This window comes from Lissotriton helveticus, assembly GCF_964261635.1.
Source record: "Lissotriton helveticus chromosome 1_1 unlocalized genomic scaffold, aLisHel1.1 SUPER_1_unloc_51, whole genome shotgun sequence".
Taxonomy (NCBI): Eukaryota; Metazoa; Chordata; class Amphibia; order Caudata; family Salamandridae; genus Lissotriton; species Lissotriton helveticus.
Window position 1 is genome coordinate 302,613 of NW_027611694.1, and position 14,612 is coordinate 317,224.

A 14,612-nucleotide genomic window follows, 5' to 3' on the forward strand; every position below is an offset into this window, starting at 1 on the left:
TGAACCTGGCCTCTACTCACAAGGTGACCCAAGTATGCAACCTTTCCCTGCCCTATCTTGCACTTGCATGCCTTGATAACGAGGCCTGCACCTCTCAGAGCCTCCAGTACTTTCCTAAGGTGGATCAGGTGATCCTGCCAGGTAGAGCTAAAAACAGCAATATTGTGTAGATATGCTGCACTCAAGGATTCCAATTCAGCAAGGGCTTAGTTCACCAACCTTTGAAAAGTGGCAGGTGCATTTTTCAAACCAAAGGGCATTACAGTGAACTGATAATACCCATCTAGGGTTGAAAATGCAGATATTTATTTTGCTCCTGGAGTCAGACCTATATGCCAGTACTCTGAAGTGAGATCAAACGTACTCAAATACTTGGCTGCTCCCAACCTGTCAATAAGTTAATCTGCCCATGGAATTTGGTATGCATTGCTTTTGGTCACAGCATTCACGCCCCAATAGTCCACACAAAACCTCATTTCTTTCTTACCATCCTGGTTATGAGGCTTGGGGATTAAGACAACTCGGCAGGTCCAGGGGCTCTCAGAAGGCTTTAGAACTCCCAATTCCAGCATCATGCTTACTTCAGCTTTGATGCTCTCATTCACATGTTCAGTCTGCCTGTATATTTTATTCTCGACAGGTAGGCTTTCATCAGCGTCTACATCATGGGTACACCAGCGAGTCTGGCGGGAGGTCAAAAAGAAGAGCCCAGCAAACTGATTTAGGACTTGTCTGCAATCAGTCTCCTGATGGGCTGGTAGGGTGTCTGACAAGACTGCACCTTCCACTGACCCATCTTTTGGATTGCTGTACAGGTCAGGGACAGGTTCACTCTTTGCTTCCTGATCCTCATCTGTAACCACGAGCATGGTCACATCTGCCATGTCATAGTAGGGTGTGAGTCGGTTGACATGAATGACACTATCGGGGTTCCTGTCAGAGCCAGGGTCTACCAGGTAGGTGACCGCCCCTTTTCGTTCTAGGGTAGGGTAGGGTCCACTCCACTTACCTTGCAGAGTCCTAGGAGCCACAGCCCCAAAACCCACAGCATCTGCCCTGGCTGGAACTCAACCATAGCAGCCTTTTAGCATGTCCAGAGCTTCTGGAGCTCTAGGCTGTCCTCAATGTTTTTGCTTGCTTTTTCCACGTACTCATACATCCTGGAGCAAAAGCCAAGCACAGAGTCCACTATATCTGCTAAGGTTCAACAAGAGGTTTCTCCAATCCCTCCTTCACAAGGCACAGTGGTCCCGACAGGAAACCCAAACAGAAGCTAAAATAAGGAGGATCCCACTCCCTTCTAAGGCCCTTCCCAATAGGCAAAAAGCAGGATTGGAAGTAAGACATCCAATCTTATTTTGAGTTTTTCAGGAAGTCCACCAATCATGCCCTTAATGGTCTTGTTAAATCTTTCAACAAGGCCATTACACATAGCAGAGTGGCTTTGGCCACACTGACCAGGACTTATGCAGCGGGGGATTGGAGGTCCCACATTTCGACCCCTAATATTATGCCGTTCAATTGCAACACGCAGCTCGATCGCTCCCTAGTTGGGAAATGTGGCTCTTGGCGGGAATGGTGGACGCAGGTTGTCTTCCAGAGCTGTTAATAGAGGAATCAGGTACACCGAGAGATACTCCATATATTGTGCGACAGACGGCCAGAGTATGACAATGGTTTGTAGTGAGAGTACTTAAGCGCGCACCATTCCATAGGGAGCTCCCAATCTGGATATTAAAACCAATCAGGCAGATAGCACTTAGTATGTCCTTCTAGGCATGGAGGGAGGGAGATGCGAGCAATAGGGTGAATTGTACCCAGATGAGACTTATCGCCTTAAACATGCCCGCAAAGAGTTTTGTCTAAGCCAGGGGCAATTTTTACAACATGTGATGCTTGGCAGACGTAACTAAGCACACCTGGCCATGCTTTGCGACCGCTCCGCTGCATACTCAAACCCTGGAGACACTGCTAACCTATGGTGCGTGTAGACACCTAATTATGCATCTTTACAGTACAATGCGATCAGATACAGTAGGCACTACACACGGGTCCGAGAGGCCTGGAATTTAGACTTTGACATTCCAATGGAAGATCAAGACTGGTAGCGGGCCTGTGAACTGACACGCATGGTTTCCAGTAATGCACATTTTCGACTGATACATTATAATTTTCTGCAAAGAACCTACTTAACGTCACAAGGCCTTCATCGAATGGTCGGGTCTTGCCCAGATATATGCTTGCGCTGCAACACTGTGGGGGCTGATTTCTTACATTAACCATGGTCCTGCGATGCAATACACTCCTTCTGGCAACTAGATGTAAAAGAAATGGTGCATGTCACACAACTAAGTATTGAGCTGACACCCAAATGCTGTTTATTAGGCCACTTTAGTTGTCAGAAAGGGCGCATGATAACCTATACATTTGGTCAGTCGCCTATGGTACTGGCATGACATAAAATTGCAATCACATGGCTGCCCCAGCATGCCCCAACGATTGCGCTCTGGCACAGAGATGGGCCTCTTCTTCTACGGCAGACGCTTCTATCTCGTCTTGGTCAGATTCTTCCCCCGAAAGTATGTCCCGAAGGCACATCTTGGGACTCCAGATAGATTTCGAGCTCGGAATCGGACTCTGGAATCGAGAAAGCCTCTTCTTCTACGGAGGACGCTTCTATCTCTTCTTGGTCAGATTCTTCTGCAAAGATATCCAAGAGTGTGTTAAATACTTTGACGCTTCCTCTCTCGTCATCGTGTCTGATGATCGGGTAGAGTCCTCTTGGACCGAAACGACTTACAAGCTTCGCAGTCTTCCTCCTTGTGCTCTGGAGAGAGGCATAAGTTACAAACTTGATGTAGGTCATGCGAGGGTACTTGGCATGGCACCCAGGACAGAAATGGAATGGAGTCCGTTCCATTTGCAGATGGCTGGCCGTATGTAGCAAGGCCCAACGATTGCCCACAAGGTTTTCTATCCAAAATGGAGAGTTTGTCGATCGATTTGAAACGCAGAGAACAGGGAAACGCGTACCTAATCAATATCGTTGAGGGTAGAGTGGACTGCGCACTGAGAGGAACCAGAGTAGCGGTTTCGGAGCGCAGCAATACACATACAAACCAGTTTGGGGTAAAAAACAACAATGGAGTCAATGCCCATGCCCACTATAACCGAAAGGAGGAGTCACCTTAGCTCGTGACTGGAAAGACTTCTTCGAAGAAAAACAACTTGCAAACATCCGGACCCAACACAAGATGGCACCAAATCAACGCAGTCTCCTCAACCTGCTTCTACACCCTCCGCATGATCTATAGATGGATCCCTACAGACACACGGAAAACCGTCACCCACGCCCTCATCAGCAGCAGACTCGACTACGGAAACGACCTCTACGCCGGAGCCCCGTCCAAGCTCATCAGCAGACTTCAAAGAATACAGAACGCCTCGGCACGCCTAGTCCTCGACGTTCCCCGCCGAGACCACATCACCCCCCACCTGAGAGACTTGCACTGGCTCCCTGTCAACAAAAGAATTACCTTCAAACTCCTGACCCTCGCACACAAAGCACTCCACAACACCGGACCAGAATACCTCAACAGACGACTGTCATTCTACACACCCAACAGAGAACTCTCACTGGCCACCGTCCCACGCATCCACAGAACCACCTCTGGGGGAAGATCCTTCTCCCACCTAGCCACCAAGACATGGAACGCCCTCCCTCTACCCCTACACCAGACAGAAGACCCACAGACCTTCAGGAGTCTACTCAAGACCTGGCTCTTCGACCGCTAGCTGCAGCCAACCTCCCCCAGCGCCTTGAGACCCTCGCGGGTGTGTAGTGCGCTCTAGAAATGTTCTGATGATTGATTGAAGATGGCAGGAGTATGCAAAGCATGTGCATCTACAGCACACATGCCTCGAACAGAGGATTAATGGCCCCAAATCTCTGTTTTGGTATCTGGTCATGTTGTTGCTGAGTGTGCCATGTGATGTGACAGGCTATAGTGCTTGGTGTGATTTGGTCATTTTTGACACGGTGGAGTGCTGAATGGTTAGGCAATTTTTGATTTTATTTGTTTTTGGGATCGTGTGACATAGTGCGATACCTACCTTATGATGTAAGTAAATGTTATGTTATGTTATGTTATTTGTATTTTATAGCGCACAGCTGCCTCAGCAAAGGGGCGTCCTGGCGCTCTGACAGACGCTGTAACATAACACACAGTAAAAAAGTTAGCTAGACACTGGAAACAGGAAAGTTTTAATCGCCTGCCTGAAGGCGAACATATCCTCAAGAGCTCGGATGTGTACCGGAAGCGAGTTCCATAGGCCTGCCGCTAGCACCCTAAAAGAGCGGCCGCCCATCCTGCTCAGCTTAAATCGCGGACAGACAGCCAGATGTAGCCCCTCAGATCTTAAGGATCTCGAAGGCACATAGGGCAAGAGTAGATTGGCAAGTGCCGGTGGCGAAAAAGATTTCAGAATTTTGAAGGCCAGACACAGCGCCTTGAACTTGATTCGCTGTCTGACCGGGAGCCAATGCAAGGCTGTGATGGTACCAGACACTGAACAGTGTCTGGGAAGGCCCACAATGGCTCGTGCCGCGGCATTTTGTACTCTTTGGAGCCTAGAGGCCTCCGCTTGATTCACCCCTAACAACAGTGAACTGCCGTAGTCCAGCCGCGATAGTATTGAGGCCTGAACTACAAGCTGTCTGGTAGGGGGATCAAAGTACTTTAGGACTGGCCTAATACCACGCAATATTCCATAACATGTGGCAGCCACCCTCTTGGTGTGGTCCCTGAAGGTGAGCGCAGAGTCCACCCAGACTCCCAGATTTCTCACTCCAGCCACTGGAATAGGAGTGACACCAAGCTCTGACGGCCACCACTGGTTACCCCATAGCTCAGCGTGCTTCCCTAAAACCAACACCTCCGTTTTGGTGGCATTCAACTGGAGGCAGTTGGTGCGAAGCCAGCTGGCTACTGCCAAGAGACCCGCACGGAATCTCGGAGCCGCCACCTCGGGGTCTCCACTAAGTGTCACCGCTAGCTGTGTGTCGTCCGCATATGAGGCCATCGTAAGACCCCACTGTTTGACGACACCAGCCAACGGTTTCACATAGAGGTTGAACATTGTAGGGCTCAACGAAGATCCCTGTGGTACCCCCATCTTCAGGGGATAGGTGGCGGATTGGCCAGGTGGTATGGCCACTTTAAAAGTACGGTCTGCCAGAAAGGACCGAAACCACTGGAGAGCGACATCCGTCACTCCCGCCTCCTGTAAGCGTTGGATAAGTATTTGGTGGGACACAGTATCGAAGGCAGCGCTTAGATCTAAAAGTATAAGCGCTGCAGTATGACCTGAGTCAAGTACCTGGCGAAGATGTTCCAAGATGTAAAGTAGTGCCGTCTCGGTACTGTGTCCTGACCGGAAGCCGTTCTGACTGGGGTCCAGAATCTGGTTACGAACCAGATGCTCAGACAGAACCGAGTTGACGTGGGCTTCTGTTACTTTAGCAATCCAAGGCAACAGGGAAATAGGTCGGTAGTTTTCTGGCAGTCGGGGGTCAGAGTTAGCTTTTTTTAATATGGGAGTAACCACTGCCTGTTTCCAGGCCGCAGGTACTGTACCAGAAGACAGAGACATATTAATGAGATCCAATATAGGGTTGCGACACAGCAGGGAAAGTGTATTAATGAAGGCTGGCTTTAACGGGTCCGCAGGGGAGCCTGACTTGACCTTGAGGCTGAATCTGTCGAAGGCCGCAATCGACAGTTCAGGTAGGATAGCCAAGGGCTCATGATCCAACGTATCAGAGACAGTGGCTTCTTGATCCTGGTTGAGTGTATCGAACCCGTGATATATTTTTTCCACTTTCTCCACAAAAAAGGAGGCCAATTTGTCACAATGTAAATCTGTGCAAATCGCCTCTGATGAAGATCTGTTTTTCATGAGGTCCTTCAGTACCTTGAAAATCAGCTTTGAGCGGTTGGTGCTGGTAGCAAATTCATGAGCATAAAATGCAGCTCTAGCTCTGCAGATAGCTCTGTGATAAATTTTTAACTCAGTAAAATACCGGGTTTTCAGAGCAGGGTCATATGATCGTCTCCATTCCCTCTCTGTTTTTCGGCAAGATTTCTTCAGTTCTGCAAGAGACTCATTATACCAGGGACTAGATGTTTTTGTCCGGCCTTTCGCCCACCGTAAAGGTATAAGAGAGTCCAAGGCATCGGTGATCCAAGTGCAGAACTGTTGGTAGCCTTGTTCCACATTAGTGAAATTGCTAAGAGGTTTCTGCTCTAATATACCATAAAACTCTTGACAGACGCTTACTCTACCGCGCAATTGCTATTGTTAGCGCTACTGCTAGCGCGTTCGTTTTTAACCTACCTGATTTTGTCTTTTGTTTATTTTTATTTGTAGCACTTCTCCCCTGGTTTTAACAGGGTCTTGCCCTCGTCCTCATTCTGCACATAATTGTTTCCCGCACTGCCGTTTGGCGGGTCTGGATCCCGGGGGTGGGTCACTGTGGGCGCCATCTTGGTTTGGGCAGTAAGTTTAGCTTTAGGCGCCATCTTGGAGCGTCCTCGCGCTCGCGCCAGGATTGGAGAGCCTACTTAAGGCGGACCCAGACTCAAGACAGGTCTTGACAGACGCTTACTCTACCGCGCAATTGCTATTGTTAGCGCTACTGCTAGCGCGTTCGTTTTTAACCTACCTGATTTTGTCTTTTGTTTATTTTATAAATAAATGACATTGCTTATATACCATAAGGATGTGGGGTGAGTGTTACTAGGGCCGAAGCCTTGCTGATTATATGCAGAATAACAGGTCTGGGAGGTCACTACTGACTAGAGCAGGTTAGCAGCTGCACAGGCCTTGGGCATTGATCCTATTGAGGATAATATGTGACGGGCACTGGTGACTGGAGCTGGCTAGCAACAACACTAGCCTCTGGTATTCATTACAGGCAGGGTAACAATGCATGTCAATATTGACTGGACCTGGTTGGCAAAGGAGATGACCTCTGGTTTTGAATATTTGCAGGATCTAAGGAACAGGGGTCACTACTGACTGGAGTTACCTAGCTAGATAATAGCTCTCAGGGGGGCAATACTGACTGAAGTTGGTTAGTATGATCACTAGTCCCAAGGTGCTACTAATGACTCAAGTTGGCTAGAATGATATCAGGTCCCAGGGGCCAGTACTAACAGGAGCTGGCTAGTAGGCTTACATACAGGTCCAAGGGGCCACTACTTACTGGAGCTGGCTAGAAGAATAACAGGCCCAAGGGTGGTGGGGTGCGAGTGGCACCAGTGACCGGAGTTGGCTAGAAGCATTGACGACCTTTGGTATTGATTAAATGCAGGATTCCAGGTCACAGGAGGCACTGCTGAATACAGCTGGATAGCAGCAGTGGTGGCCTCTAGGAAGAATGAATTGAGAAAGCATAACCGGATATACTGGTTTCTTTAATACCGATAATTGGTTACACATGAATGCCACAACGTGCATTGATATATTACATTATCAAATTACAATATTCTTGTATTAATTTGATGTGACTGTTCGCCTTAATATGCCTGCAAAGTTACATGATTCTATTAGGGCTCAGAACCATTTTATTTAGTGATGTCCATCTGCACACTTTCCTGCATCTTGTAGTAAATTGAATATGTACGGCTATGGGAAATTCGGCCGCTCCTTGCTACGCTAACATCTACATGAAAGTATTTGAAGAGTCACATATACTGAGCCAAAGCAACTGGATACAACATGGCAAACTGTACCTACGGTACATTGATGACGTCTTTTTATTATGGGAAGGTTCCACTGAAACTCTGGTCAACTTTCTGGAATCATGGAACAATGTCAATGAACGTATTCAGTTTACCTGGGAGTACAGTGATAAATGTGTCCACTACTTGGATGTGGAAATACATCGAGACCCTAATGACTGGTCAACAACCATATATCGAAAACCCACGGACAGGAACTCCATACTACATTACAGTAGTTTTCATCGACTTAGCCTCAGGAACAACCTACCCTTTGCTCAGCTTTTAAGAGTAAAACGTATAGTTTCCAAAGATCACGAATGTAAACAGGCCCTTAAAAACACCCTGGAGAGACTTAAAGCACGTGGGTACCCCACACCCATCTTGGATCTAGCCATGGAGAGAACTGATAAATGTGTGAGATCTCAACTACTAAAACCCAAACCCAAAAAAACCACTGATCGCATGGTTGTAGTTTCAAAACACTCAAAGTTGTCGAATCAGTTTCAACACATCATTCGGAAACACTGGCCCATACTTACAATGGAACCTGATTTCAACGGTATATTTAACCAATCTCCAATGTTTGCATTCACCAGAGGCCGTAATGTCAAAGAACTATTGAATAAACCCATGTCTATCACCACCCCTTTGGTTTATAATGGCTTCAAACCTTGTTATAATTGCAGTAATTGTGGGAACTGCATCCCTGGCAACAGAACTACTCACCCCATGAAAGGACATGTCATAAAACTGAAAGTGAACGCTACATGCAACACCAGCAATGTCATCTATATGTTGAAGTGCCCTTGTGGCAAGTGTTATATTGGGCACACGGAGAGAAAAATCCGTGCACGCATTTTGGAACATAAAAGCAATATACGGACATTCAACTCGAAATCCAGTGTGGCTACTCACTTTATGGAACAGAGACACAGTGTTGCCCAATTGAAATTTCAAGTACTCGAACAAGTCAAGATAACCATGAACAACAAGAACACGTTGTTAAAAAGAGAAAACTTTTGGATCCGCTTGATGTCCACCATGGCACCGCATGGTCTTAATGACCGGATGGAATTTTTGTGCTATCTGTAACTTACTTATGTACTCTAATTTGGTTCATGAACTTGTGTTTCAGCACATGTAGGTTTTGTTACCTTAATGTCACAACGTTTCTCATATTGCATGTTATTTTGACTTTCTTTGGCTTTATTCACCGTTCCAATATGGCCCCCACCTTGGCTATCACCCTTCCTGGTGAGTTGTAGTCCCTCGTTCATTTCCGGTTTAATCGCGGGTCACCTCTGGGTTTTGTTTGCGCTCACATCGGCTTTCCTGACAGTTCACCGACTTGACGGCTCTTGGCGGAGCTTGTTCAACGTTTGCATGAAGTAAGTACCTGAGTTGGGACATATTAGGCGGCATGTTATTTTGGTTTATTTCGATTTCAGAGCACGGTGTTTTTAACATTCACTGACCCTGAGTTTCCATCACGCACTTTGGTTCTTCTCCGACTTTTTACCGCAGCGGGTTACACGAGGTTTTGTTACAACCGTTTCTACTCACCGGGTGATATAACAGTGTCGATAGTCTGAAGCCATGACTGCTTGCACCGTTACTAAGCATTATTCTTATTATCTTTATTCACTTGGACACACTACCTTTTTGATGTATAAGTTCGTGTTGCATGATATTTCACGTTTTTTCACAGTGTGCACGACGCATGTAATTGAGTATAACTCATTTTTACACCAAACTGAATCGTTTTTATTTGGATTGTTTTCATAGAGTATTCCCCTGAAGAAGGGCTTGGCCCGAAATGCATCGGGATACGTGATTATGTGTTTGGAACATACTTACTGTTGGAATGATATTCGTTTGGATTACTACCTTGATTCTCACTTTCAAAATCATGAATAAAATGTGAAAGCTGATGAATACCTCACATTGAATCAACGCTCTTAAATTTTTGTTTAAAAAGAACTAGACCTTTTTGGTCTCTACCGTTGTGCGCAGAGGTGCTCTCTCAACTGAGTGAGCTTTGTATGAGTACCTTGGTTTTCACACTGCCGGCGCAGACAGTGTTTCCTCTGCTGCACACTCATTGTCTAAAAGACACTACCCTGATCACCCTCAGCTGTGCGAGCTCCTGTTCAATTTAGTAAATTGAATATGGACAAACAGAAGTGTTATTTCCAGAAACAGTGACTTCTGCAGCTTGTCTGTGTATCTTTGATCTGCACCTCATGGACTCCTCACATTCCTCTCGAGAGAAGATCCTACCTCCTACTCATTAGTGTTTTTTTCAGTAGCTGCTTCTATCACGTGTTCATGTTTCATTGACTTGTATTAGGAGAAAAGTGTATAAAAATACATGGGGAGCATTAGCATTATATACTCCAACTTGCTTTAGGGTGGATGCTCTCGTCCATTGCAAAGACAATTGTCACTTGTTAGTTTGCTTGGCCTTTTGCTATTTTTGCATTAAGTGTATGATAGATTTGTTGGCCTCCCGGAGTGTTGTGTTTTATTTTACATAGCACAAGAGATGCTGAGGAAAATGACAGTCCAGTATACACATTCTTCATATAAATCAACTCTCAGTATACTGTTCTGGAGGTTCAGTCCCACAGACATTATCTCTAACTGAACGCAGGAACCCTAGGAAGCATGTGCTTTTCAAACCAGTTGCCCTCTGATGCGGCGTCCTCGTTATTGGATAAGTCAGTATGTCCTGAATTTTAGGAGGGTTACCGTATCTAGTGCACCCTGTTAGACAGCGCTCACCTGTGGCAGTAAGATGTTAATAGGCACCTAATCACCTATGCACGGTGCAGGGCTTTGAGTTACAGAGCTCCTCACCCTGTGGAGAAGATTAGGTCACATTTACCCATTTTCCCATATTTGGTCCTGATGAAATGCCAACAGATTGCTCCATGACTACACAAGGCATGAAAAACGTTGACCTGAAGTATAGACCCCAGCTTACCAGCAGGTCCATAGGTATTCTAAACTTTCACACAGTGATAGGGGCCATTAGTTCCTCAATTTCTCTGCCACTGCTTTTAATCTCAACATGGACGAGGAAGATCACATTAACTATATTGTGGCAACTGGTCGATAGTTGATCTTATATTCAGGCTTTCACCAATCTCACATCTTATGACACAACATCCTCTGTCCTACTATGCTCATCCGGCATACTTAATAAAAGATCTCCGACAAAGTGCCCTCTGGTGGTGCCCACCAGGCATTGTAGCGCCGCATGTCACCATCAGGTGAGTGAACGCAACTTGTCTTAAAAGCACCTGCTTCCTAGGGTGTCTGCATTCAGTTACAGATAATGACTCTGGGACTGAACCTCCGGAACAGTATTCTGTGATTTGTTTGTGTTTTATTTGAACAAATGTACATAGCAGATATTGGCGCTTGCTTGTTTCACAAAAATTATTGGATACCTGCCTCAGAGTGCACTTCTTACAGACGAGTATGAGGTTATCATGTTGCTGCTACAAGCTCCTTACCTGTGCGAGTTATCGGGAACGATGCAGGGGCAGACCCAAACCAGCCACACGTGGAGATCAATGACAAATACTGAAGAATTAACAGAGCTTCCAAGCTGGTGACCATTACTTAATTGACCCTGAAAATAAAAGAAGTTTTTAGTATTCTGGTGACTCATGACCATAAAAACAAAGGTTATAAATTCAATATTATGTCAAATACTTAAAAAATGGAACTGGATGTGCTGAATCGATGTTGCCCCAGGTCATGCGTGACACCTTACACCACTATTGCTTATGGGACTTGTAGTTTTGTTTTTCTCATTAAAAGGATGGGTTCTAAAGTCCCAGTGTTCTAAGCGATGTTAGTTAAAATCAGAGGTCTGAGTGAGGGTGAAGCAGGACACTGCTCTGCTTAGTAGTGAGATGAATGACAATTCCTCAGCCATTCCATTTTTTGACAGACAGAGGCTCGTTGGCCGTTCGTATTTTCTTGCAACGAGAAAGAAACCTGTTTTGCAGCTTGTGTCAACTGAAGAGATAAAACGCTTGGGTGTGTTTCATTAACTACTGACAAACATGAACAATCAAGAACATGAGTTTATGGAAAACTATCAAGCACCCAATCAGAATCAGCCGCCCTTCACACCCGGGAATTCTTGAGGCTTTGGAGAGAATGAATTGCACGGGGTATAAGAGGAACACTACATCGACTCAAAGCTCACTTCTCAGGGATGTACTGAAATGCCAGCCTCATGGCACACTTAGCCAGCTCTTCACCTCCTCCTCCTCAAACGGTTGACCAGCTATCAGGGCAAATGAGCCTGCAGCAAAGCCTCGCTGGCTTGGTTCCACACCGGACCAGGCAATACTCCTCCAAGTCAGCAAGCACTTTGGTCGAGCCAGTCCTAACCCCACATGAATGTTCCCCTTCACAACTATTTTAATGGTACTAAGTTATAATTCTGCTAAATGTAGGAGTCAAAAAGTGAAAGATTTTAGTAGGAAGTACTGAAAGATAAATCATGAAGTTTTTCAATATTTCTGAGTCTGCCACAGTACACAGGAGCATTATTTCTCTACAGCAGCAAATCATGTATGTGCCCTGTAGAAAGCTTGTTGGAATGAAACATGGAATTTATTGCAGCCTACAATTCATGCAACAACATAGAGTGCAAGATAACTTGTGTTATTATTCCAGCAGAACGAAATGCCATTCCTAATGTGTACGTCATTTTAAAGACAAACCCAGAAAAATGTGTGGTCAGTGTTGTTCTTCTGTCTGTTAAAAGACAATCTCCATTAATGTGTTAGGATATAAAATACTATGAGAAATCCTACTCTATGGCAGGGTGCTGCCTGCCACTATATTGCAGGTTACTTCAAACATAATCTGATTTATACATACATACTCCAGGGTGCTGCCAGCTATCGGGTCTGCACACAGCAGTCTGGAGCCACTCAGGAAGGATATAAGCTCTTCATTTCATCTTAAGCCCTTATGTTACATGCACAGCCTGATGGGTCCGGAGAACGTTATCCTCGCTCTAACTGCACCGAGAAGATAGACGTAGCCCAACATAGTCTGTGTTGTGTGCTGGGTGATGCCTGGCATCTTATGAAATGAAATGATGAAATGAAATGATTACGCTCTTGTATAGCGCACGACTACCCGTAGGCATCTCGGCGCTTGCTTAGGGAACCCGTCCTGGTATTCCCCTGTGAGATACCCCAGCAGGGTGTCCACAAGGTGAAAGCCAGGCATCCCGCCGCGAGGGGCCGTAGTGGAGATTAAGCAAGCTATTGCCCAGAGTCGCAGAGTGTGACCCCGTGAGTTGAGTAGGCACCGGAACGAGAATTATCGAGTCCGTGGAATTTATGAGCCCAAGACCCGCCGAGGCGGGGAATCGAACCCTGGTCCACGGCTGATCTCAGCTTCCAGGTCTGCCGCCTCTAACCACTGAGCCACGCTTCTCCACTTATTATTCGTTGGCGGATGGATGAAGCTCTGATAAGAGCTACTACAAGAAGAGCAGAGAAACAGGACCACAGATCGCCACAGAGTGATAACTGCCCAGAAGCTGAAGAAATAACTGAAACAGCAAACCTCCTACACCCTGGAGATTCTCCAGAGTAAGCAAATGATAGTAATGAAATGCAAACTGCAGCATTAAGGTCACTGTAACACTGGGCAGGGGACGGGAGGAAAAGAACCGGATAATGTTGAGTGGTGGCGTAGTGAACTAACGTCCTCACCCTCTCTGCCTCATTATCAGCATGACTCGAACAGGGGAGAAGCCTGTTCCTGGGAACTAGCCGACGAATTGGATGACGCCCCCTTTAACTGGAAGACACACAAGTACGCAGCTCCTTCCCCTGATGACGACGCGGGATTCCTAGTGGGTAAAAACACAGAAGAAGTTGTCGTGGCATGTGACGTCACCGACCGAGGATCGAGAGTGGGAGAGCGGCCCGGAGGAGCAGAGAACGGTGCTTTTGAAGGCGAACCCGAGGACGACAGGAGTAAGCCAGGAGGCCACTGGATCCGTGAATCGCCGTGCCACACTCCCGAGGGAGGAGTGTGGCTACAACAGGTACGGCAGCGTTTTGCAGGCTGGGTAGGAAGACGGGGTTCTTCTAAACGGTAGCCGCGTGTGTGCCAGAATATCTGCCCAACCTTTCTTTGTCCTCACCGTGTAAATATACCCCTCCTCACCAGTAATCAAGCCTCTGCACCCTCACACGTTTAATAAAGTGTTTAGCACCTTAGCACGGGTGTCTCCTGCACTTGCCCGGTTCCCTGTGGGAGAGTCCAGATAGAGTACATATCCTGACGATCTGTACCTGTTTCTTTTCCCTGGCGGAGTCCAACGAGGAGTTAGGAAGAACGGAACATCCCCTGAAGTCTGCTTCTTAACCATCTGGAAACAAGACCATAACCATACACCATCACGGACCCCAGAGCTTTTCAGAGAGACACCCTGACAACCCGCCATAAAAAAACATTTTCCAAAATAAAACCTTACCTACCCCGAACTGGTGTTAGGTCTCTTCTTGATCCCACGCCACAGTCACACACTACAACATCTTTCCCTTTAAACCGAAGATAACAGCCTACAATAAAAAACTAACCAAAAAGCAACAAAACTAGAAAATGCATTTCCAAAAGCTGCAAAAGAGAAGCTGTTAATATAAATGAACAATATTAAACGTTGTTGGTACCTTAGTAATGTGCTTGCTTCTGGCTTCACTCCATCTGCAGCAATAACGCTCTGAAAGGAGAAATTACTGCTGTGAGTCTCAGAGTCTTCAGTATTACTGGTCT

At 46.3% G+C, this 14,612-nt stretch overlaps 1 long non-coding RNA gene across 1 annotated transcript in view; it reads right to left on the bottom strand.

Annotated features, from left to right (window-relative positions):
* LOC144806183 (uncharacterized) overlaps positions 1–14,612 on the bottom strand; it is a 43,619-nt gene that overhangs the window by 11,291 nt on the left and 17,716 nt on the right. The window contains exons 2-3 of the long non-coding RNA XR_013605714.1: positions 14,510–14,559; positions 11,309–11,427 (exon numbers count right to left, since the gene is read on the bottom strand). This is a non-coding gene — a long non-coding RNA (uncharacterized LOC144806183). The remainder of the gene's footprint in view (positions 1–11,308; positions 11,428–14,509; positions 14,560–14,612) is intronic.